General features: G+C 42.7%; 1 protein-coding gene across 5 annotated transcripts in view; it reads right to left on the bottom strand.

The window, feature by feature from the left end:
- The window catches only part of SOX5 (SRY-box transcription factor 5), a 590818-nt gene that overhangs the window by 416064 nt on the left and 150363 nt on the right, over positions 1-24391 (bottom strand). For 4 of the 5 annotated variants that reach the window (XM_054281898.1, XM_054281897.1, XM_054281899.1 and 1 more), the window contains exon 2: positions 167-225. The exons of the other annotated variant lie outside the window; for it this stretch is intronic. The gene's annotated coding sequence lies outside the window, so the exon portion shown is untranslated. The remainder of the gene's footprint in view (positions 1-166; positions 226-24391) is intronic. 5 annotated transcript variants of the gene reach the window in all.

A 24391-nucleotide genomic window follows, 5' to 3' on the forward strand; every position in this document is an offset into this window, starting at 1 on the left:
CCAGCAAAGCAAAGCCTTTGGCACAAAAAGACTGAAGGCTCAAGGAACTCAGCTGGACTGTGCCATCCCTGGACCAGGCTCATCCTCCAGAGCAGAGCCAGCCCTGCCAACCCACATCAGCACCTCCAGAAACACCTCCCTGGCAAGGAACAAACACACCTCTTACCTGCCAAGTCTCCCAGCTTCAGTTCTCAACTCCTCTTTGCTTCCTTCTGCTTCCAAGTGCTGATGGCAGCAAGGGGAAAGAAAAGAAAAAAAAAAAAAAATCAAAGGACAAATCACAACTATCTCATTCAAAACCCTTCCCATATTTACTACAAGTGTCCTGAGCAAAAATCTCAGGGAATTTTCCTGGGGTTTTTTGGCTGAGTTTTCTACAGAACTCAGAGCAGGCTCATAGCAAAGCTCCCCCTAAAATGTGAGATGCTGAACCTCAGACCAACACCTGTGGCACGAGGAGGAAAGGGAGCTCTGATGAAAGGAAAACTAAGCTGAGGGAAGCAGTGGGTATTAAGGCAAATTTGGGGATTAGGATTCCTGTACAGCAAGGTGCTTATTCACAGAACTGTAGGAATACATGTAACTGTAATTAATCAAACCACAGAACCCTTCAGGAGCTGCAGAGGGGATAAAAGCAGGGAGGGACAAGTGGGAAACTGAGCCCCAGTCAGCTGAAATCCATAGCTGGACAGACAGCCACTTCAGGGGACTTTGGGTCACACCCAAAGTGGCAGAAGAAAAAAAGGTGCAGCAGGAACAGGGGAAATAAATGAGGGAGCAGATTAATAAGTCAAATAAATATTTTTAATAGTACAACTTAAGAACAGCTGAGGAATTGCAAGGGGGGGAGGACAGATTTTGCTTTCAGGCTCATAAATGGTGGCTTTCTCTCTCAATATCAGCGGAGCAGTTTTAGATTTACATCAGTGTAACTAAGAACAAAATCAAATTAAGGAGCACAGAGTAACTGGAGACAAACCAAGCCTTATTGAGCGTTCCAACACTGGGAGGCACTCAGATACTATAGTGCTGAAGGCCATGCTACCACATTGATTAAATGTTTGATCCATCAGTAGGAGATTTATCCAATATGGGAGAAAGCAGAGAGCTCTCACTCTAGACTACTAATCAGCTATTATTTATATTTTCTGCATGCTATAAACATATACAAAGGAGATGCTTTATAGAATTTGCAGTAATAATAAGTCACAGTTATTCCCACTCCTGAGATTAGTTCTAACAGATTTCTCCAACATTTTAAAGGTGTTTTGTAAAATTATTTTGAAAGGAGTTTTCATAACAAAATCCCAGGACTTTCATTCCTGCTCTCATTTAGATCCTAAGGACTGTTATCAAACACTACAGAAACTAAGCCCAGAGCCATTTATAGTATTTTTTCCTGCATGCACTATTTTTCTCGGACAAACAAGGGAGAGTTTCTCCACGCCTCACTGCCAGGCTCGTTGGGAGTTCTATGTGACAGTGTGAAAGTAGCAGTTTCTTTTCAACAGTTTCATGCTCCCACAAACACAGACTAGTTTCTTTCAGACACCTACTTTCACTAATGCACTGCCATTCCTTATGTCATGTCACTCTCTGTTCTAAAACCACAAACCTTAATAAAAATTAGAGCTCCGACTCAAGTACATCTTTCTTTTATTTACTTCTAGTTTCCCTCTAGAAGCACTGCAATGATGATATTGTACCCAAGTCCTCACCACTGGGATTTCAAATTACTTGAAGATAATCCCTTTTATTACAAATAAAGAAATTATTCCATCAAGTCTGTCCCTCATTTCCATGCTGGCTCCACAAAATCCACCAATGTGTAACAATGCCAGTCACATTTTTGTGACATCTCTGTCCCCAGCATGTACATGCATTTTTTCACTTTTTAGTGGATGGCCTACAGGCACAGAGAACGGTACTGCTGGTAACCTGGGGAAATCTATTTAATCTCAAATTGTAGAGATTTATGTTTAAATAAGTGAAACAAGGTTCCATCTAGTTTCTGCTCCCACAGGTAAACTTTGATTAGTAATTACTAGTTCAGTCCTGAAACTCCAACTAATAATGAGACCATTAAAAAAAAAAAAGAGACATGTTTAAACTTTTTTTTCTTTTGAAAAATGTCTTAAAATAGTAAAAAAAAAAAATAAAAATCAAGTGTCTTTAAGGAAGAATACTGATTTCTTTCCAGAGAAGATGATGTCCTTGGCTGGATTCTAGTCCAGTAGGATCTATCCAGATTCTTTAAAATGTACAACAACTTTAATCAGAACAGGAGGGAGTTTTTCTACAAAGCTGGGAAGCTGTAAGTGGAAAGCTACACTTCCCATATGGAAGGTCAGTTTGTCTTTCAGATATGAACATTTACAACAGAGCAGGACGCACAAGACACTGCCCAGCTTGGACAGACTTGCATCCTCTTCCAATGTCTAATGACAACAAGTGTTGTTGTTATTATTATTATTATTATTATTATTATTATTATTATTATTATTACCAACCCTGCTCTTAAATACAGTTTCAGAAAGAAACAACATTTTCACAGCACTGCCCCATGAGTTACAGGCAGTTTTGATTCCCAGTGCTTGGTTTCAGTGCTGTCAGCAAAGGTATGGTCCACAACACTGTGGAAAGGAATTTCAGGTCCATCTTTATTTGAAAGTGTGTGCTCAATGTCACTCACAATCAGGCTCTTAACCATATTACAGCAAATTTATAACTAATAACAGAAAACTTGTAACTACATTACAGCAAATTTATTGGTGATTACAGATTAGTAAATAGGCCACCAGTGCATGCAGGATCAAAAATTAGAGCTCAGTGTCTTGGGTGTAGCACCATTTGTACTTGAGATTTATCATCTGCTACATAGAGGAAATGGAGCAGAAAAACTTGTCTCTAAGTCACTATTTGCCTTTCTTCCATCTCCCAAAAATAAAACAACTTAAAGACATTGTGAAAGCTTCACAGTAAGACCCATGCAAAACTTTTGCCACAAAATGTAAAAATCCCTCATGCTTCATTACAAATCTGAAAAACAAGGCAGTATCTGCAAACAACTTTCACACAATCATTTTGAGTGTTAAAACAGAAACTAAAGAAAAGCTCAGATACTGAGAAAGAACTATGGTTTTAAGACTAAATTATTCAAAGTAGACTGTTTTCATATGTTGTGAAAAGGCAGGGATAAATTAATATTTTCAGAAACTGAAAACCATCTCAGTGGACAAGGACTCTGGCAAACCAGTGAAAAAAAGTAGTTTAAACATCATTTTGCGTAGTCCCAAATTTGTGTTTAATAGTAGTGAGTTTTTATCTTCAGGTGCAAACAACTTGCCTCAGCAATTGGAAACACTTCATAATTCAACATTAATTCAGAGGTTCTGGAAATATTTCAGACTTATAGTCTAATTCTGAAATATTTCCAGCACCTCTGAATTAGACATTAGAAAAGAAACAACACAAAGCAAGTGACCTATATTACTCATCTACAAATATACTTTTGCATTCCTGGCTCTGTTTTTGTGGTCAGCAATGAATGTGGTCAGCCATTGCCCTCCCAAACAAGTCTGTGCTTCTCATTTTTATGGTTTTAAGTGCTTTACAGCAGCCTCCAAAGGGCAGGGACTGTGTCCATGCCTCCTGTCTGGGCAGTGCCAGCTGCAGCAGGACACGAGAGCATCCCTCAGGTCTGCACCTCCTCCAGCACTGAATGTGAATTTCAGCAGTGCAAGAACAAAGCTGGACCCTTGGAATCAGAATCACTTGGGCTGGGAAGGACCCTGAAGGTTTAGGACTGGACTCTGGTCTAGCACTGCCAATCCACCACTAAACCCTGACCTTAAGGGCCATGGCTGCACATCCTGTAAGAGCCTCAGGGGATGGTGACTCCAGCATTTCCCTGGGCACCCTGCTCCAGTGCTTGGGAAACTCAAACATGCAAAACTCTGGAAGAGCAGCTCAGGAGGCACAAATGGCACCGCTCACCCAAAAATGGCTGTAACAGGGCTGAATTTTAAACTGTTTCAAGACTTCTACATGAAAAAAAGAACTCTTTGTACAAAACGCTGTCTGACTTCCCACTCTGATGTTGCAGGCGTGTGGCATTTGTTTAGCCTCCTCCCTTCTGACAAGAAACCATCCTGAGGGTGTACAACAACCACCCAAACAAGAGAGGGAGGAATTCGGGCCCCTCAAGAGACTCCTAAAATAACAGAAGGGTGTTTACACCCTTTACTGCCCTCCCAGCACAGAGGAGATGCTTGTACAGAACATTAGTCAAATCAGATATGGCAGAAACACTAATACTCCATTTGTACTGTGGGTGAGCTTGGCTAATGGATTCAAAGGAGAGCAGAAGCAAGCCACAGACAGCCAGATTTTTAATATCCTCATCTTTTCTAGTAATGCTGTAATTGTATTTAATGTTTCACTTTGTTGTGCATTTTATTGTTGAGACTTTAAAATCATCTGGGATCCCTTTGGGACATACAGCACTATATAAATGTAAGTTGTTATTATCAAATAACAATCAGTGGCTATTTAAATTATACAATAGCTACCTGATTATACTTAACCAAGTTAAAGCTCTAATAAGAAATGATTATATATCATCTAAATTAAAGATATTTTTTGCCAGCCTAAAGAACCCAAAGTTTTTCACACTGGATATGCAAGTGTCCTGCAACACCTGAGTGCTGAGATCACATAGGATTTCTGCTGCTTTAAATGGAGACTCCTGGCAGAGAGTTAAATACCTAGACAATTTTATTTTTCTGAAGCAGCAAAACTAAGATTTATTTTGTTTCCCACAGTTATTTGAGAGAGCATTCACCTGCACCTCTAGCATTGATCCTGCAGTGTCTATAACAGTTTTTTGGCTGTATCACCAGCTATATATAGGTTGTAAATCTAAGACAATTTCAACCCAACACAGGGATCTCTGAGCTCACACTCAAGCAGCAAACTCAGTGTTTGTCCTGTCAGCTGGGCACAGTGTGGAACACACAAAAAAGCAGCAAACCTTGCCTCTCTGAGCTCAGTGTGGAACACAAAAGCAGCTAACCTTGCCTCTCTGAGCTCAGAGGTTCTGACCTGCCCCTGTGATCCAGCCCCAGGGACCCAGCATCCCAAATATCCACCTTGGGCATGAAGCAGGCCATGCAGCCATAGGAGATGTTTGGGGATGCTGCAGGCTCTGAAAGTGCTGCTGCCAGGCATGCCTCAAAATCCCCAAATCCTGCAATCAGAAACAAGGTACAGTGACATTTTAGCCAAAAATTCTTTTAGGAGATTATTTTCTTGGCTTGGAGCTGTTAGAAATCCCATCCTCAGGCTTCCAATCCACTGGGGAAGACGCTGGAAGCCCAAAATGACTCTAGGATTTAAGGTTAAGAGAAGAACCTTAGTTTTGTTCTTTTTTAGTAACAAATACCACGAGACCAGGGCCTTGAGGTGTGGGGGGAAATTTGTCTTTCCTGGCTGACTTTGGGTGTCTCCTCTGTGGAATGGGGACTATGGCATTGACTTTGGTGTTGATGAAAAGCACTGTAGATGGGGCTGTGTTACATTTCAATGGTAACAGCTCATCTTGGGGACCTCCGAGCATAAAAAAACAAAAACCAATTCCAAAGTTTCCAAAGTCAATGGCCTGGTGAGAAGGGATGGCTAACCCAACTCCAACTCAGCTGGGTTAAGAACACAGCTCAGGATCCCTCCAGCACAGATGGACAGGCTGCCTTAAGGGCTGTAAAAACCCAATGGGGGCTGAAACACTCCAGGTCTCAAGAGGCAGGCTCAGGTGACAGTGTTCAAAATCTAGCAATCTCAGAAAAGTGATTAACACTAGTTAGGATGAACCTGGAGCTATAACCTTGATTTCAGCCAGTTCTTGATTCTTCTGAACGGCTTAAAAACCCCAAAATTAAATCTAAGGTTTGGCATACATTTCTCTCCTTTTCCTGCTTCCTCGCCAAAATATTTTTTTTAGAAGTGAGAAGTTGGTGAGTTGATTTTAAGTGAAAAATTTACTAAAAAGCGCTAATTTCAAAACAACCCCATACACTTCTCCCAACGAGAGTATAAATATTTTGCTCTAAAGTAGATACTTTTTTTAAAAAGAAGTGATCAATTTTCATGTAAAAATTGTTCATTTTTATTTAAAATGAAAATAAAAATAAAATGAAATGAGGAAAGACTGCACATGCCTGACACCTGGGTGTTAATTCTTTAAGGCCTGGGCTAAGATGACACTGGCTGAAGATTCCCTCTCCCCAGCAATGCAAACAACAGTGACATGGCACAGACCCTTCCCATCCACCTCATGGCCTCAGTGGCATTGTGCCAGCTTGTACCAGCTGAGAATCTGGGACAGGAGCCCCAGCTGAACCAGGCATGAGCCACACACATGCACAAAGCTACAGACAGCGCTCACAGCACGGTCTGTAATCCAAAAGGACAGCAGCACCAAGAGATGAGAAGAAGACACGATGATTAAAAGGGAGTATAAGCATCTGTTGCAAAGGGACAAACCTGAGGAAAAGCAAAAAAAAAGGCAAGGCATGATTTCTTGAGTTTAGACTCCCAGCTAATAACTCGCCTTTTCTTGGAGTCAGGATGGAAGTAGAAATTTAATAAATTAATTAATTTATTAATTTATTAAATTACCCCCACTAGTGGGGGTTTATTAATTTATATTAATAAATATAAATTAATTATATTGGATAATATATTTATATAATATGATTTAAATACAATATAATTATAACAGTATACTTATTTATAAATTATATTAATTCTATTATATTTATAAATTAGTTATATTTCTATTATATTATAAATTAATAAAACGCCAGTACTGTAAGAGCAGAGTAATGAAAATTTTATTTTAAAATTTTATTTTAAATAAAATTTAATTTAAATAAAAAATTTAATTTAATTTAATTTTTAATTTAATTGAAATAAAATTTTAGCTAACTTTGATTTTAAGCTGCTCCCCACTGGTGCCTCCTGCTAGCTGGAGCACACTGCCAGCAGTCCCTGGGCTGCGCAGGGTGGTGGATGATGGAACCCACCCCTGTCCTGAGCCCTTTGCGTGGCAGAGTTTGGTGTTTCCTGCAGGGTGTGAGCAGGGCAGGGCAGGGGTGCCATCCATCCCTGCAGCCCCAGCAGGGGCACACCCCAGGCCAAGGGGAGCAGGGCAGGGTGGCACGAGCCCCGTGTTGGGGTTCCTCTATGCCACCCCTGCCACGAGGAACTGCTGTGGAGCTGCAGCAGCAGCACAGCCACACTGGGAGCAGGCAGGGTGGGCACAAGCAGCCCTGGCAGGATCCCATAATGAGGGGCAAGGCTGCTTCGCCGGAGCTGCCTCACTCAATTAGCGCGCAAGGCTTTTAACGCTGCTCTGCACAACCACAGCAATTTTCATTACTTAGAGCTAAGTCTCCATTTAGAATGAGTCAGAAGCTGAAACATCTTTTTTTTTTTTCCTCCTCTGTCTTTTAATATAATTTATCTCCAGAGTATTTGAATGGCAATAAGCTGACTGAAGGCTGGACACACTAACCTCTGTTTGTGGCCAAGTGATGTCAAAATATACTTCCTAAAGTAAGTTCAAAGAGTGTCTATTCTAGCAAATGAAACTGATAAAATGACAGCAAGTCATCAATATCGTGCCAGAAGTAAGGGCCAAATTTTGCTCTTTTTCACTGTAATATAACTGAATCTTTGAGAGGGGATTTTGGTAGAACAGCCAGAATTTCATGACAATACACAAAGAGCAGTAGCATTCTTGGCTTGCATCCCCCTGTGCTAGGTTTACAATTCCTAATGTGATTGATTCTGTTAGCCAAAGACCAAAACTGGATTATCTCCTGAGTAGGAGGTAATATTTTTTTTCATTTAGCAGAGATTTTAGTTGATGTTTCGGAAGTACAATTTATCTCAAGAAACTCTCAAAAACCTGAGCAAACTTTGCTAATATTAACAATTTTTCTGAGTTATTTTTGCTGCCTTGGGTCCAGACCTGAGTTTCCAATGTTAAAAAGGGGAATTGTACAAAAAACTGTGGATTAAAGAAACTTTTGCTGGGCAAAATAATGTTCTGCCAGCAGTTTAGAAGTAGATCCTGTGGACAAGATGCTCCTTACCATTGTACTCCAGGGATTCAAGTATTCACTGAGATCAGGACCTGAACTTAAATTAAATATGATTTAGAGCAAGGATCTGTGTGTGCACCACACTCATACCTGCCCTAACCAGGGGTACGTCAGGATCTCCTTATCAAGCTTTTCAGCCCAAGTTCTGGATAAGCCCCTACACATTCCCTGGCACTAGGAGAGGAGCCCTGAGAGCTGCTCCACAGGGAATAGCCTGCTCACAATCCTACAGAATTATTCTGTTTCTCCTCCCATGACCATCTATGCATGTGTAGATGTACTAAGAATAGCATGCAAGGTGAAGAAAAATTCCATCCAGGACCCTCCTTTAGTTTAGGAAGGAAGAGGATAAGAACATGAGTACCTGTGAGCAGCCCTGAGCACTAGACTGTACAGTTAATGAGTCTTCTTGGAGATTTCAAGAAATCAGAATACTTTGTTTCAGTGCATTGAAATGCACAGAATTTTATTTTCATCTTTATTTTGGCTGAAACTACTTATCAGATTTGACCCAAATTCCTGAAAAACTTCCACTGCTTAGAAACTGAATTTTTGGACGCATAAATTTGTTTCTGTGGGAAAAATCTTGACCAAATATGCAACATTTCAGTACTTCATCAGGATTTCTTATGAGTGGGTGGAGGGGACTGGGGGTGCGTGCTGCAGCTGAGAGAAAGGGATTCCTTACCGAAGAACCAAGAGGGATTATTTATCATCACCCACACTTCTCCATAGACCTGACCCAGTGCAAACTGTATTTTTCCACTGGCCTCCAAAGCACCCAGCACCCAAACCAACAAACCAAATGTCTGCTCCATTAAGGACACAGAGTGGATGCAGGCTTTGCCTAAAGCACAGAACCAGGAACATTTTCAGCTGCTTCATTTCCCAGCTCCAGTACAGCTATGTATGTATAATTTATTTAAGATTTGACTCGGCAGGGTAGCTGCATGCAATCAGCATATTGTTTTTGTGAAGGTTCCCTCCTATTGCCCCTTAGACAGATTTTAACTGTCAGTATATTGGCCTTTTAAATTTTTGTTTTCATAATACCATAAGCTATTTGAACATACATTATTATATACTAATCACTGCTTGTCCAATTTTTTTTTTGAGTCTTACAGGCGACAGCAGAGAACAAGAAATGCAATTTAGTTGGAACTTCAAAGCAGTGTTTCACTATCATCCAAACTGGAGGTCTTTTATGCCTCTCTCACTATTTGGTTTTAAAAGTGAAAGGAAACCAGTTGCTTAAATTTGTTCTTTCAAATTTGCACCCATTTCCCACTCTCAAAGGAGGGGCTTTATGATAATAGATAGGCTGATCTCAAGATCAATCACAGATAGAGATATATTTACTGTCCTCACATAGTCATAGTATTGCTTACACACATGAATTAAAGATTGCCTAAATCCTGCCTTTGAACACTTCCAAACTTTAAAAAGATAGAGATCTGTATTTGAATTTCATATCCATCTCATATCTCTATAGTGAGATGAACAAAACCACTCAATTCAATCACACCTGAACCCTACAGAAACTGGATCTTTCAAGATTTCCTATCATCATGTGGACTTGTGTACGTAACAAAACAACCCCAAAAAGCTAATACAGAACAGCTCCACTCCACACTCATCCTTATTTCTTTTCAGGAGTGCCTCTGCACAGCTGAGCTTTGCTTTTGAAGAGGATTCAGGTACACTCCATGTGGCATTTTTAGTGGGGAAGTAAAGTGCCAAAACAGGAACCAGTGCAGGAAAATATTCAATTGCATAGCCAGGCTTGTCCATTAATGGCCTAATACAAGGCAAGCCTGAATAATGTCCTCAGTTACATTGAGATGCTGGATTTCAGTGAAAAATTCAGTGGTTCACAGGTGCAAAAGGTTCTATTCCTGTAGATGTTAGGTTACATTATAAATTTAAATACCCAAATTGGCCAGATTCTCTATTTTTAAACTTAAATCCCTGTGCTATACATGCAGTGGGAACAGCATCTTAGTCAGGAACAGCATAATAGACTTCCACTTTATGCAATGGCTCCCCAGCCATTACTGGCACCCTGGTTCCCCCTTCTCCTTCAACCCTTCCTTCCTTCTTTTTCACCAAACAGTCCAGTCTGGACATGAGACAGCTCTTGTAAAAATACATTTAGCTTTGGGAAAAAAAAGGAAAATAAAACCTTCCAAAGTAAATTTTTAAAAGGAAATCAACAAAGCCTTAGAGATTTTACTAAGAAACTCTCAATAAAGCAAAACTATTTTAAACTTTGATACAATAGGAAAAGTTCATAATTTTGAACAGAGTGGAACAATTGGTAGTAGAGCAGAGAATGAGAAACTGGAAAGGTTAAGGTTTTCCTGGACAAAAATCATAACTCAAACACACGCTCAGGGGGACAGTTATACATATGCTTTTGAACAAAAACTCTAACCTGGCATGATTAATTTTGGCCTTAGCTTTGTCAAAATATTGAAGTCCATATGGCACAAAGCAAATAATTTTACATTTTTATTTTAAACCCCTGTGTTTTTCTCGTCTATTCCCTTCCCTTCCACCACACACACTGGCAGCCACTACCAATTCGCCAAATGCCAAATCAACCCTGCAAGCTGGCTGGCACGAGAGCTCTACAATGCTGGCACGGGCTTCCCTGTGCAGGGGGATTCTCTCTGAAACCCTGTGGCACATCCAAGCATCCCTGCCTAGCAGCTGAGCACCATGTCCGTCCCGCTCACAGCAGCAACAGGGTGCCCTGGCAGTGAGCGTGCTGCCCATTGCATCAGCCCAAATCAAATCAAATCAAACAGCTTCCCTTCGCCCCAGTGCACCCATTCCCCTCCCACAGAATCAGGGCTCTGCACTATCATCTCTGTGTTCAGCAATGGACAGGGATTGCACCCATTCCCATCCCAAAATTCAGTGCCCTGCAGTATCTCTGTGCCCAGCAATGCAGAGGGATTGCACCTGTTCCCCTCCCAAATATTCAGTTCTCTGCAGTATCTCTGTGCCCAGCAATGGACAGGGATTGCCTCCATTCCCCTCCCAAATTTTCAGTGCTCTGCAGGATCTCTGTGCTCAGCCATGGACAGGGGTGCCCCCGTTCCCCTCCCAAATTTTCAGTTCTTTGCTGTATCTCTGTGTCCAGCATTGGAGAAGGGTTCCTGCTACAAAAACACAGGATGCAAACCACTGCAATGTGAGTAAGAACAAGGAGACATCACTCAGGCAGGCTGAGCAAACTCCTGCAAGTGCAGCTCCCTCCACAGAACACTGGGCCTTACAAGGAACAAAAGATGCCGCTCCTTTACCTCTTATCCATGGAACCTTCACTGAGCTGGAGAAAAATCAGGAACACTGAAGGCTTTGCTGACCCTGTCAGGATCCAAACTAGTATTTGAGGCTCAAATACTAAATAATTCGCTTTGATGACCCTGTGTTTTCCTGTCGGGACCACAGAGGAGGCACAAGCAACACCGAAGACGACTTCAACCATCTGCAGCTCTTAATTGTCCTCCAGCCCTTTTATGCCCTGCTGCTGATGCCCTGCACCTGTGTGCCCTCTGTGCCCTGCATGGCTGTTACTGTTAATGCTGCTCACCTGTGTGCACAGCTGGGGCCAATTGGGGATGATGGGGCACAGCCCCACCCCAATCACCACTGACTCTGGGGCTACAACATTTTCCCTATGGTTTTTCTCTATATTAGGGCATGTTTCTTTAATATATGGCATTATATACAAATATACATATTAACATATTTTAGTTAAAGTTTCTGTAGAATATAAGAGAGTAGATTCTTTAAATAAGCAATTAATACTGTTTTTAGACAAAGACCAAGACTGGGAAGGGGACATTCTAGAATGCTCTACTCAACCAAAGGTGCACATACATTCTATATCATTTTCTACATGTGTACACTAAGTTCATGGCCAGACATGGATCCCACCTCCCAGTGTGATCAGTGACCTCTGCAGCTACAAGAACTGTGCTCAGGATCTTCCACACAGCCCTGATGATAAGATCATAATAACACTTCTTTTTCCCTCATAGCAGACAACAGTGGATGTGTGAGAGGCTGCTTTGAGGGAGGTCTGGAGCATTTCTGGCCAAGCCCCATTTCTGGAGCTGCAGCACACAGGCTGGAGAAGACTCTGGGGAAAAGCTGTGCAGCCACAGTTGCTCAGAGCCCTTACCTCAGCCCAACATCTTTCAGCTGAGGATAAATAATCCCACCTGCTGCTGTTCCCCTGAGATGTGCTGAGGAATCAGGGGACTGGGTGAGGGTACCAGCAGTGACCCATTACTGAGGACACAGCCTGCCAAAGGTGGCACCACCTGGAGATCCCAAAAGGCTGGACTGTCCCTCTTGGGGTGATTCCACCTCTCTGCAGCCCTTCTGGAAGCTGACCAAGGAGCAGGTAAGGAGCTGGTTGTGATTTGATCACCACAGCGTTGTGGTCAGTCGCGATCACTCCATCACAACCAAGCTGGGAAGTCCTCTGCAAAAGGGGAGGGGGACACTTTGCTCTCTTGTCCCTGCACAGCCACGAGACATTGTCTGTGCCTTTCCACATTACCAAATTTCTGTTGGAGCAGCAACTCCATCTCTCTGCAGCTCTTCTGGAAGCTGACCAAGGAACAGGTAAGGAGCTGGTTGTGATTTGATCACCACAGCATCGGGGTCAGTCACGATCATTCCATTGAGACCAATCCAGGAACTCCTCTGCAAAACCTTGTGGAGAGGGGAAACTTTGCTCTCTTGTCCTTGCACAGCAATGAGACATTGTCTGTGCCTTCCCACATTACCAAGTTTCTGTTGGAGCAGCAACTGCAGCTAACAAATGTAACTTTACCAACAGTAAAACAAGCTAATAGCTGTGCGTGCCGGGGGGCTAATGCGGTGAGCCATTTAACGCTGCACTAAATAGCCTGGCTTGGTTCTCCCTGCCAAGTGCTGAACTGAGAATTGCAACTGCAGGAGCAGCCCCTGATTCGTTACTTAAAGGGGGTCACTGCTCATAGGGTGGGGAAGAGGAAGGAAGGGGGGAATATCAGACAACTCTAAACGTTCAAAGCCGACAGAAGGTTGCACTCCTGAGAGAGGCAGTATTTAGTTGAAAGCCTGACAAAGCTCTGCAGCTGGGAGGCCTGTGGTGGTTTTACTCCACACTAAAAAACTTGCCATAAGATACTTGTAACCTGTATAATAGGCTTGGTGGAAATGGGGAAGCTGGGAATGAAAGGAAGGTGAAAACATCTTGCTAATAACGCTGCGGTTTCGTTTCAACTGGCCCTCAAAACCATACACCATGCAGGCTGCCAGCACAGCAGAGCAGCAGCAACACAAATAAGCTGCTTTCCCACCTACTCTTCCTGAAAAAAAAACACAACAAAACTCCCTGACAGATCTGATTGCAAGGGACATGACTTAAAAACTTAAAATGATACAACAAAACAAGCCCAAATTTACAGGGCACCTCTGCAGAGGGAGAGCTTTATTCCTGCATGTTAGAACCCTGAAACAACCGTTTTCTCTAATTTCTGCCATCACTCAGATTGGCCTTGAATTACCTCCTGATAGGCCTCCCATGTGCTTGCAGATGAGAGAGTGTAATGGGGATCTGTTAATTAACTAGAAGCAAAGTTGCACGGTGGGGATCAAACACTGGATGCGTCCTAAAACTCCCACAGAGAAGATGAAATGCAGCGCAAACTTTAAAGACTTCCCGTCATTAGCCAAGACCTTGGCTGCTCCTGGCCCAGACCCCTCCTGTTCCAGAGAACAATGAGGACAATGATGGCAGGAATGAAATAGTGCAGCAAGGAACAAAGGAATTAGCTATTTACCCACAGAGAGAGAAAGGAACAGAGGGGCAGGGGGGAAGGGGGAAGGGAACTTGCTTTTTTCCTAGGGTTTCTGTCTACTTTTAATTAATTTAGGGCTGCCAGGGACTTGCACGCAGAGCACGCCCAGGAGCATTGTGTTGGAGCTCAGTGTTAATGCACGGAGCATCCACTGCTCGCTGCCAGGCCGCAAGGAGAAGGAGCTGGGGCACAGGGGCAGTGGGGAAGGAGGAGAGGAGCTCTTTCCTCTTCAAAGCTGCTTGAAAGAGCCAGGCAGAGATGAGCAAAAGGTTGTGGTGCTCTCGGAGCTCTCTGAACCTGCTGCTGTTCTCTAAAGGAGCTGCAGGTAGGGCGGATCGCTGTGGGCAGGACTCGCTCTGGGCACTGGGATGGAAAGGGAGGGCTCCAGGACAGGGGACAGCAAGGGCCATGGAGCCAAAGGGACAGGTTTAATGGGCTTCCCCCAGTGCCCCAGACCAAGGGAGATGGGGCTGGAGGCTCACAGCCCAGCAGGGCTCTGAGCACACAGCCAGCCTCACTGCCCTGGCCTTCCACAGGGCACCACAGGGGCGGCCAGCCCAGGCAGCAGTGCCACAGATAAATGCTGTCCCGGCTTCAAGAACTGAAATTCCAGCTGTGCTAGGCTGTGCCTGTCCCTCAGACAATGGGGACATGGCACCAGGCTGAGAGCTTGCCACAGAGACACCTGGCTGCAAGACTGAGTACCCTAAAACATCCCAGCTGGCATTGTAGGCCTGTGTTTGAGCAGCTCACCTGAGCAACAAATGATAATTTCCTTCATCTTACCTTGCACCAAAAAAACCCAAAAAAACCCCCCCAAAAAACCCCAAAAAACCCCCAAAACAAAACCAAACAAAAAACCCAAAAAATAAAAAAACCCAAAACAAACAAAAAAACCACAAAACCCCAAAAAAACCCCTCAAACTAACCATGAAACAAAATAAATTCCAAAAAACAAACAAAAATCCAAACAACAAACCCAAATCACACACATAAAACCCCAAATCAAAAAAATAAAAACAAACAAAAAAACCCCACAAAAAAAAAACAAACCCAAAACCCCCCCAAACCAACCATGAAACAAAACAAATTCCAAAAAACAATCAAAAATCAAAAAAAACAAGCCCCAAAACATACACACAAAACCACAACACAAAACAAAAATCCCCAAACAAACCAAAAAACCCCCTTTGTCAGATGGCTGTTTTCAAGAAGCCAGAACCCCAGGATGCAAAGCAGCGCTGCATTTCCACTGAAAGCCTGGAGAACAAGGCTTAGAGAAGTCACACTGAACAAGGAAATCCTGCATTAAGAATCTACAGCTTCCCCCCCAAAACCATCAGACCTCAGAGAGAGACAATGGGTGCATCATGAGAAGCTGAAGGGAACAGCCCAATCCTCCTTGCAGGGTCTTTGTGAATGTTTCTATTGAAAAAGGAGCAGGAGAAGCAAAGGCTCCACTGAAAAATAAAAGTCTGCCTCTGATCAGGTTTATTCTTGGCCCAAACAGCAGCCCTAGGCAGCAGTGGTTTCAGCCTGTGCTCTGCACATGACTGCTTTGATAAGGAATGAGATCAGGAAGGGGAGCCCCAGGTGAGGATGAAGCATTTAGACTATTTTCTGGTTGCTTAGGAGAATATTGGTGGAGGTGTCAGTCTTTTTCAGAGGTAAGAGCACATTACACTCCTGCGTTTTGAAAATAAGAGGCAGAACCATTTGGTTTCCAGACAACCTGTTCAGAAGAATCAGTGTGTGCCTCACAGCTCAGCAAAAGAGACAACACCTTCTAGGCTTGCAGTTAACCAAAACAGCAGCTAAAAATCCCACTGCACATCAGGCAAGTTTGGCCATGAAGGAGAAAAACAAAGAAATTCCCAGGCATTTGGTTCCCTCACAGAGAATGAGGGCAGGGGACAGTAGGAAAAGTCCTTTGGTACCACAACAAGTCTCTCAGCACTGTCCCACCCCAGCTGACTCCACAGGTGGGAAAAAAAAGGTGAAGGGAAGGTTGGATAATTTCATATCTGGTCTGAAGCATGATAAAATATAGCCAGCTATGTTTTCAAAGGGGGAAGTGATGAATACTTTTTCAGAAAGCATCTAATTCCTGTGTCAGAGAGTGATGTTTTCCCATCACCAGCAGCATTTATGCATTGCTTACATATCACTCAGCCCTAAGTAAACTGAACTACTCAAATATCAAACTCAAATATCCTGGAGAACATCTCACTGCTCCTCCACTCTTCCCTTCCAGCAGCTCCTACTTCTTCCCCCAAAAACTGTTTCCCATTACTTGGAAGACATTGCCATCATTATTTCTCTGTGTGATTATGTTTTTCTCTACCAAAGATATCCAGAAAAACACCTGGATATAAAAAAAGGGAATAAAGGGGACTAACTTTATGGAATTTGTCAGATCTCAAGCAGAGCACTCAAGATTGTCACTCCAAAGGGAAAACTGCTCCAACATAGCACAAATACATGAGATTAATCCTTACCAAAAAGTCTAAAGCAAAAAGTAACAGAGTCCAGGTTGCAAATTCTTTGCTTTTATGCACCTCTGACAGGAAAATGACTGTGTTAGAATAAGTTAAAAATTTGTTTTATTAATTCATTTGGCTTCTAACACAGAGAGAATCATCCCATCACAAAATCTGCCAAAAGGTTCAGTTATTATTAGCCTCTAAGATGCAAGCTAATTGCTTTCTGTGTTTTTCACCAAAACCAGCTGGGATCCTGAGGTTCACCAAAAGGATACCGCACATGCTCAGAAATTTGCCTGTCCTGAAGATTTCTAATCACAAATTTGACATTATTCTTCCCCAGTGTAAAATCTGAGGCTTTCATCTTAGAGAGACTCCTCAAGCTTGTGGCTCTGCACGTCAATATTCTTGCTGAAGGTAGAGAGACAATTCATGTGTATAAACCAACATGTGAACTTGCCAAGCCTGTGCAAAATCACAGTGAATACTACAGACTTTGCCACAACTGCCTGGAATGAAATCCCTTTTCCAAGAAATATATTTGACAGAATTTTTGTGGAGAAATAGTTGGGTCTCTCTTCTTTAAAAAAATTATTGAAACAGATCACCAAATGTTAATACTGCACAATCTCTCTAGTTTTATGTATTTCCTCCCTCCTTGAAGCTAGTTAAGGATGAAGGTATCCAGAAAAGCCAAGAGGGTTGATTTCTACACTCCAGCAACTCTCTGCTGCCACTGCTATTTCTTGAGAGAACAGCACTTCACACAGCTCTTTGAAACAGGCTCTGAGCTCCAGTTTATTCTGGGAGCAAGAGCAGGCAGAACATCCTTGATGCCTGTTCAGGGCTGGAGTTCAGCAAGCTGGTTCTGCTCAGGGCGTGGCCAAAGAGACACCAGAGCAGGCTCAAGTGACAGGCACAGCTCTGGCTGGCACTGTATTGTCTTTTACATCAAGGAGGAAAAATGTGAATGGTTTAATCCTGATTGATTCATTTTACTCCACTAGTTTGTCTCTCAGAAAGAACTGGTGAGAAAGAGATGAAATTAGCTGCACAGGTAGGCAGTATTGCAGCACAGAAAAGAGCAATGGTTCCCCCAGCTCTTCCAGACAAAAAACCAGCACTCCCATTTTTAAGGGTATGATCCTCAGCCTGCTGACATCTTCCAGTGAGCTGAGGACTCTGCCTCATTTGTCAGCACATATCCTGCACAGCCAGGCCTCACATTTGCTCAAGCAACGTATTCTGCACACCTTCACATGAACATATTCTGATAATGAACATATTCTTCATTACTCAGTAAGTGGAAGCAATCCCACTTTATAAAATCAGCAGTACAGAAGTCTCTCCCATCTCTGAAATGACAAATCACTACAATGCCAGTCTTATCAGTGCTACTCCCCATTTCTGTTATCCATTCCAGCCACAGTAGCTCACCAAACCTTTTGCTGGCTGGTTTGGAAGACAGCCCCTCTTTCTCCTTTGTGTGTTGAGCCAAAGCAATGCTGTAGAAGTACCAGCAACAGGATATTGTGCTTTATTTTCCCATGGCACAGGCAGTGATGGGCCTGAGATTTCAGCTAAGGTTTTCTAGAGAATCATGGAATGACTTCAGGTTCAAAGGGACCTGAAAGATCATCTCATTCTACCCACCCTGCCATGGGCAGGGGCACCTTTCACTGTCCCAGGCTGTTCAGAGCCCCAAGCAGGCCCTGAATACTCCCAGGACTGGGGCAGCCACAGCTTGATGTGACCCCTATCAACCTCTTATATGTCAAAGGGCTGGATGGCAAGCTTGCAGGAACTGTCCCTCTTGTAACTAAATAATGTACATTTCATTAGAGGTGAGCAAACATAATTCTCAAATGGGAAAGGGCCAGATTCCAGGCTGACATGCAGTTTCGCCTTCTTTTCTCTCCCCTAAAATCTTTTGTCAATTTTTCATTGCCATGAAAAATTTTTGTTTTGACAAACACACAATCTTCTTTAAAACAAAAATATGTGTTTTTTGACTACTTGACAGCACTGCTTATAAAACATTGCCATACATTTGCTGCAGCTACATGTGGGCCCAGGACTAAATATAGAGTTTATTTTTCAGAGTTGTCAGTGCCCACCACCTCACCCTCTCCTAAATGCGGAGGTGAGCACACACTGCAGCACGGTGAGCCAGCTCACCCATGGTGTATGTGCACTTCATCATGGGCAGTATTTATAGAGCACTGCATGCCTCCAGTGACTTGCTTAATCTTCTCCTGAGTCCCATTTTTATAGGGCTGCTGAGAAAAAAACCAACCAACCCAAACAAAACAAAAAAGCTACAAAAAACCAAACCAAAACCACGGCTTACAAGCACAGGGAGAGACTATTAAAGGCAGAGGTCTCTCATATAAGCACAACATATGATTGGATAATATTGTCTGGATTAGCAGCTTTATAACCTAGCCAAGCCCCAGGGCTACAATTATCTGGTTGCATTAAACTGAAATCACCTGCAAACCTCACAGTGAATGAACCCTTGGAAGTGTCTAAGCTGCTGGTTCGCACTTGCAGGCAAAAACAAAATTCACCAGTGGTGAAGAGATGAACAAACACCACAGTGCGAGATTTTCAACTAATGCTTCTAATTTTGCTTCAAAAGGAAGGTACTTCCATTGCTTTTGGCTCTTGTTTGAAATACTTTCCAAATATAGCATGATAATAAGCAAAGGATAAGAAGATGAAAGTCACAAAAATAGCTACTACCAATTTGCCCTTTTATAAACATTTTCATGCCATTAATTTTGGAATTAAGGTCTGTTCTAAGGAGGAACCAGACTACACAGCACTCCTATGGTTCCTGTTGGTCCCAACTCTGTCAAGAGCTGGAAGGTTCTCAAACTACATTGCAATTTTGAAGAGAAACCTTCCAACAATAATTCCTTCCTTTGTACTTCCATCTCCTTCTCCTAGTAATTGACCAGGTGCCACAGAAACACCACAGAAACAGGAAAAAGCACTACTTAGTATGTGAGGTTTTTGCTCCACAGAACTTCCACAGACTTGCAGCCTATCAAATAACCAAACCCAAAATTAATGGTCATTTTGGACTCTCTCAGCAGCTCTCCCTTCAGGCACTCCCTCCTGGCTATCTACAGTTCCCTCTGGTTGCACAGATGGACACAAAGAGCTTGCTCCGCCAGCTGCTGCATATCAAGATTTACCAAGAGTTTTACTAAAGTAAAACTGTGGGCTGATGGATGGAACTATAATCAGGTTACACAGATAAGAAGGAAGCCAAAGATAAGAAATTGAAACTTGTGTGGTCCTAAAAGTTGCCTAAAAGATTGAGGCTCCTCTGCCCTGGAAATGGCAACCACCTGGGGTGTGTGAGCAGATTTTAGGGAAGCACCCAGACACTGAGCTACCTCCCAGCCTTCTGCACACCTATGAGCAAAAGACATTTCTTATAAGAACATTATGTAAAATCATCAATACAGCCATGAGGATGGACAATTACACTCATGTTGTAGGATGAGTGTAGTTACCTACACTCATAAGTGAGAGTTGTGGGGGTTTATTACGTATCATAGCATGAGAAGCTCTGCTAAAGCAGCAGTAAAAAGTCAATAATTACAGAGAAAGTGACATTTGAAGAACTACTCAGGTACCACCGTGTGGGAATTAATGGTACTATTTTTACTGCTGATCTCTGTGAATCTCCAATTTCTCTGGGCTAGAATATGCAAGTGGGAAGAAAACTTCTAACTAAATTAATTTCCATGCAAAGTTTAGAGACAGTCTGGAAGATGTTCTTTAAAAACCAACAATGAAATTTGAAATAACTTAAACTGAACTAATTGATTTTGGATTTTCTCCATGTTGAAAGCTATTTTCTGATATAGTGTTGGGGAGAAATGTTTAATGTGGATATGACTGGTAAATGCTACTATACTTTTATAACAGCATTTTTTTTTCTTGAAAATTAATTTCTTGCCTGAAAAGGATTAAAATAATTTCCCTTTAAAGGAAGCTTTGCTAGATTGCTGCTCTATCTACATTGCACCATCCAGTTGTGTATTTATGTCATGACTTGCAAAAGCTTTTCAAGGCACTCCTAAATGTGCTTTGAGCAGATGGGGCAAGGTAATGCATGGCATTTTGTCAGCACAGACACATGCTGATTCTGACGCAAAAGCGACATCGTGGTGTAAGGATTTCACATACATTTCCATATGCTTAAATTGTTGCAGCCTGCATGGTACTCCAGCATTCCTTTTAGGATAACAACACTATTTAAACTGCATTTTTTTTCCCCATTTATCTTCTCATCATCAGAATCCATATTTCATTCCAACTATAGCTGCTTGGGTGTGCAGGGGGGGGAAAAAAATACAGATAATCAATCAATCAACCTTCTCATGATCCAATGTACTGACAAAGCAGGTAACACCTAAGCCACATGAGGCTGAAGGGGATGTCTCACACAGATAACAGGTGCCCCTGGAAGAGCCACACTCCTGCTCTGCTGTGACAAGTTCCATCCAAGTTCCATCACTGTGGCATTTTCAGGGTCCCCCATCGTTGGGAGGAAAGATGAATCTGACTCCATGTTCTTAGAAGGCTGATATTATGTTATGTTATATTATATTATATTATATTATATTATATTATATTATATTATATTATATTATGCTATACTAAAGAATAGAAAAAGGATACAGACAGAAAGCTAAAAGACACTAATAAAAAACTCCTGACTCTCCAGAGTCCCAACACAGCCTGATTGGTCATTAAGTCAAAACAAGTCACACGTTGGATAAACAATCTCCAACCACATTCCAAAGCAGCAAAACACAGGAGAAGCAATCACATAATTATTGTTTTCATTTTTCTCTGAGGCTTCTCAGCTTCCCAGGAGAAGAAATCCTGGCGAAGGGATTTTTCAGAAAATATCATGGTGACACATCAGAGCGATCTGAATGCATGCTCCTAGCTTTACCAACTGCAGTTGTGTTGTCCTCTGTCAGCCACTTATTTGATTTTATTTCTCTTTCACAGGTCAGTACTACTCTCTTTTGCTCTCTATTTCTGACCTGAACTTGAGGAGGAAAATGACACGTCTCATCTGGACTAGAAAGGAACAGTTCAGTTTAGGTCAAGCTTAGCCAGCAAAGCCCTCAGCTCCTTCTGTGGCTCAAATGCAGCCTGAGCTGTACTCCAGCTGGATACAGTTGTACCAACAGCATTATCCTCTGTTTAAAAGAGAGAGAGAGATGTAGGCAGATGGATCTAAGTGGTTCTAGCTAAGCTCACCTTAGCCATGACTTCCCAGCCACCATCCCAAACACAGAGACAGCAGAGACATGAAAGTCAGTGGCTTCACAGTCTAGCAAAAAACTCCACAGGCTAGGTAAACCTGTTTAATTTCATCACTCAATGAAGTTGCTACTGGATACACAATTTAGCATTTCAGAGGCCTGTAACTTGGGAGCTGAGCTTTCCATTGAGACAGTGAGAATATTTTTAATAAAAGCAAAACAACCTCTTTTTTTCCTCTCAGCTTAGGGACAGCTGAGCCATTTTGGCTGAAAAATTATTTTAATTTTTTTTTTAAATGTCTGAGGCAAACACCCAAAATGGAAAATATCAGCCAAAGCTGAAATCGTTTGGCAAAGATACGAACAGCTGAACTGAGAGCTTTAGGATGGAAAGCATCAAGCAATCTTCAGCACAGACATAACTTCCCATACTTGCTACTGCCTATTTCCCCACGTCCCTGTGGTGGTCAGGGGAGGTGGTCACCGCTCCAGAGGTTCATAAATGCTGTGGAGAACATAAATGCTGTGGAGAACACACCTGCTGTGCCATGGAGCCAGACCCACCTGGGATCTGTGTGTCCTGCTTTGGGCCACCTGCCCTTCAGTGCTGTTGGAAAGGGGCTGAACAGACCCCAGAGAGCTGAGCACAGCAAAGCCCTCAGCACAAACCATCCAGCAGCAGCAGCCAAGCACCAACCCTGCACCACCATTCAGCCCCCTGAGCCCCATCTCCATTTGCAACTCACATATACCTATTACAGGTTTTGTGTAAAAATATACTCAATTTTTACCTTGAGCAACCATGGCTTACAGCCACTGGAGGAAAAAAACTGCTTCACTAGAAGCACAAGGAAGGACAAAGCTAGAAATGCTAACAAGTAAATAGTTTATTTTTCTATCTCTTTTTAACTCTGTGGCATGAATGCTCAAGACCCTTATAAATACCAAGTAGATTTCACAAGCTGGCATACCTGAGTTTTTAACAGGAACATTTCGAGGTGCAAGCCAAATACTCTGTGTTAAGGTAAAAGGAAATAAAAAGTTGACCATAACCTGAGGCCCTGGCTCCTGCCAAGTGCCTGCTGTTATGAAAGCAAGGTGCTCCACACAATCTAATCATAGCACTAAACCTTGTTACAAGCCCTTTTACAGCTTCAATATCTGCGTTACATGGAAACACGCTGGAGAGCCTCCTTGTACTATGAAATAAATGTCATTCTGACTGGCATCCTCTCTTCCAGCCAGTAATTTCCCTCTGCTGATAAATCGATACAGCAAAAACAAATGAGAGTGCACAATGGGCACATTGAGGATTACATTTTTATTCATTTCAGAGCCCCTGCAGCAGAGTTTCCTTAAACACAATAGCAGAAAATGATGCACTCGAGCTGGGGGCAAGGGGGGAGGAAAGCATACCTTAGAGAGGAAGAGAGAAGGAAAAGAGCAAGGCAGGAAGAGAGAGTAAAAAACGGAGGAAGAAAAATAACCTCAGAATTTAGAATATAAGTCTGCATTTGTAAGCCTCAAGTTTGGGGTACACAAGTGTTCAACAAGTATTTCGTTTGGCTTATTTCTAATGTCTTTGTTAAAGCAACAATATTTTGCCTTTCTCCTCCTTTTCCTGCCTTTTTAAATTTTAATTTTATCAATTCCATGCTTGGCTCCAAGGAACTCTTCCCACCCCTTCCATCAGAACTGCTGCACTAAAACCAGAGACGCTTTGGCATTTCAGCTCAAAGAACTGATCCACCACCCAGAAGAGATATTTCCAGTGGTCTGTAGCAGGTTTGGCCCAGCCTGATCACCTCCAATTATGAACATTTTGACCCCAAGACTTGGAGTTTCAGTCTTCCATAGTTATGAAGCAGAATTGAAAAGAGAAAGAGAGAAAGAGAAGGAAAAGAAAAGAAACTTTTCTCCTTAGGGCATTCAACCAAAAAAAGAGGGTGCAGCCATGGGTTTACTGAGGTGCAAGCCCAAAGGCAGGAGCCCAGGGTGATGAGTACAGCACAGATGTAAAGAGAAACTCCAGGGCACGACAGGCACCATCAGTACTGGTCAAACCCCCAGTTTTGGGATTCCCCCACTGCTACTGGGCCAGACCCCAGCAACAGCAAAGACTGGACACCACTGCATGTCTGCAGGAGACCTGGAGCCAGGTCAGCCCTGGGGAAGCTCAGGGAAAGGCATCCCACATTTCTACAGCATAACCCTGACCTGAACACTCCACAGGTAGGAATCAGGGAGGACAGGGTCCTACAGCCCTAAGAGGGACTGCAAGCAGGGATCCCATTTCAGCACTGTAGGGCCACTAGAGCTGGACCAAAGTGACAAAGCCTTGTGCATGTACTGCCACGTGCCTGCTGGTTTGTGGCCACTTCCAGCAGTGTCACTGCCCCAGTCTGAACCACCAACCTCAAGGTGAGAGGCTGCTGAATTCATTACTAGTTGCCCATGCCTCATTAAATTTGAATTTATTTGGTTTACCCTGTTAGTGGTTCCTAAAATGACCAACTAGAAATTACTAGAAAAATGTGATTTTTTCCCCCCCTTCCTTTTCTCCCTCCCTTTCTATT

Source organism: Melozone crissalis, unplaced genomic scaffold, assembly GCF_028551555.1.
Source record: "Melozone crissalis strain CALT ecotype California unplaced genomic scaffold, PUWL_Pcris_2 ptg000033l_1, whole genome shotgun sequence".
Taxonomy (NCBI): Eukaryota; Metazoa; Chordata; class Aves; order Passeriformes; family Passerellidae; genus Melozone; species Melozone crissalis.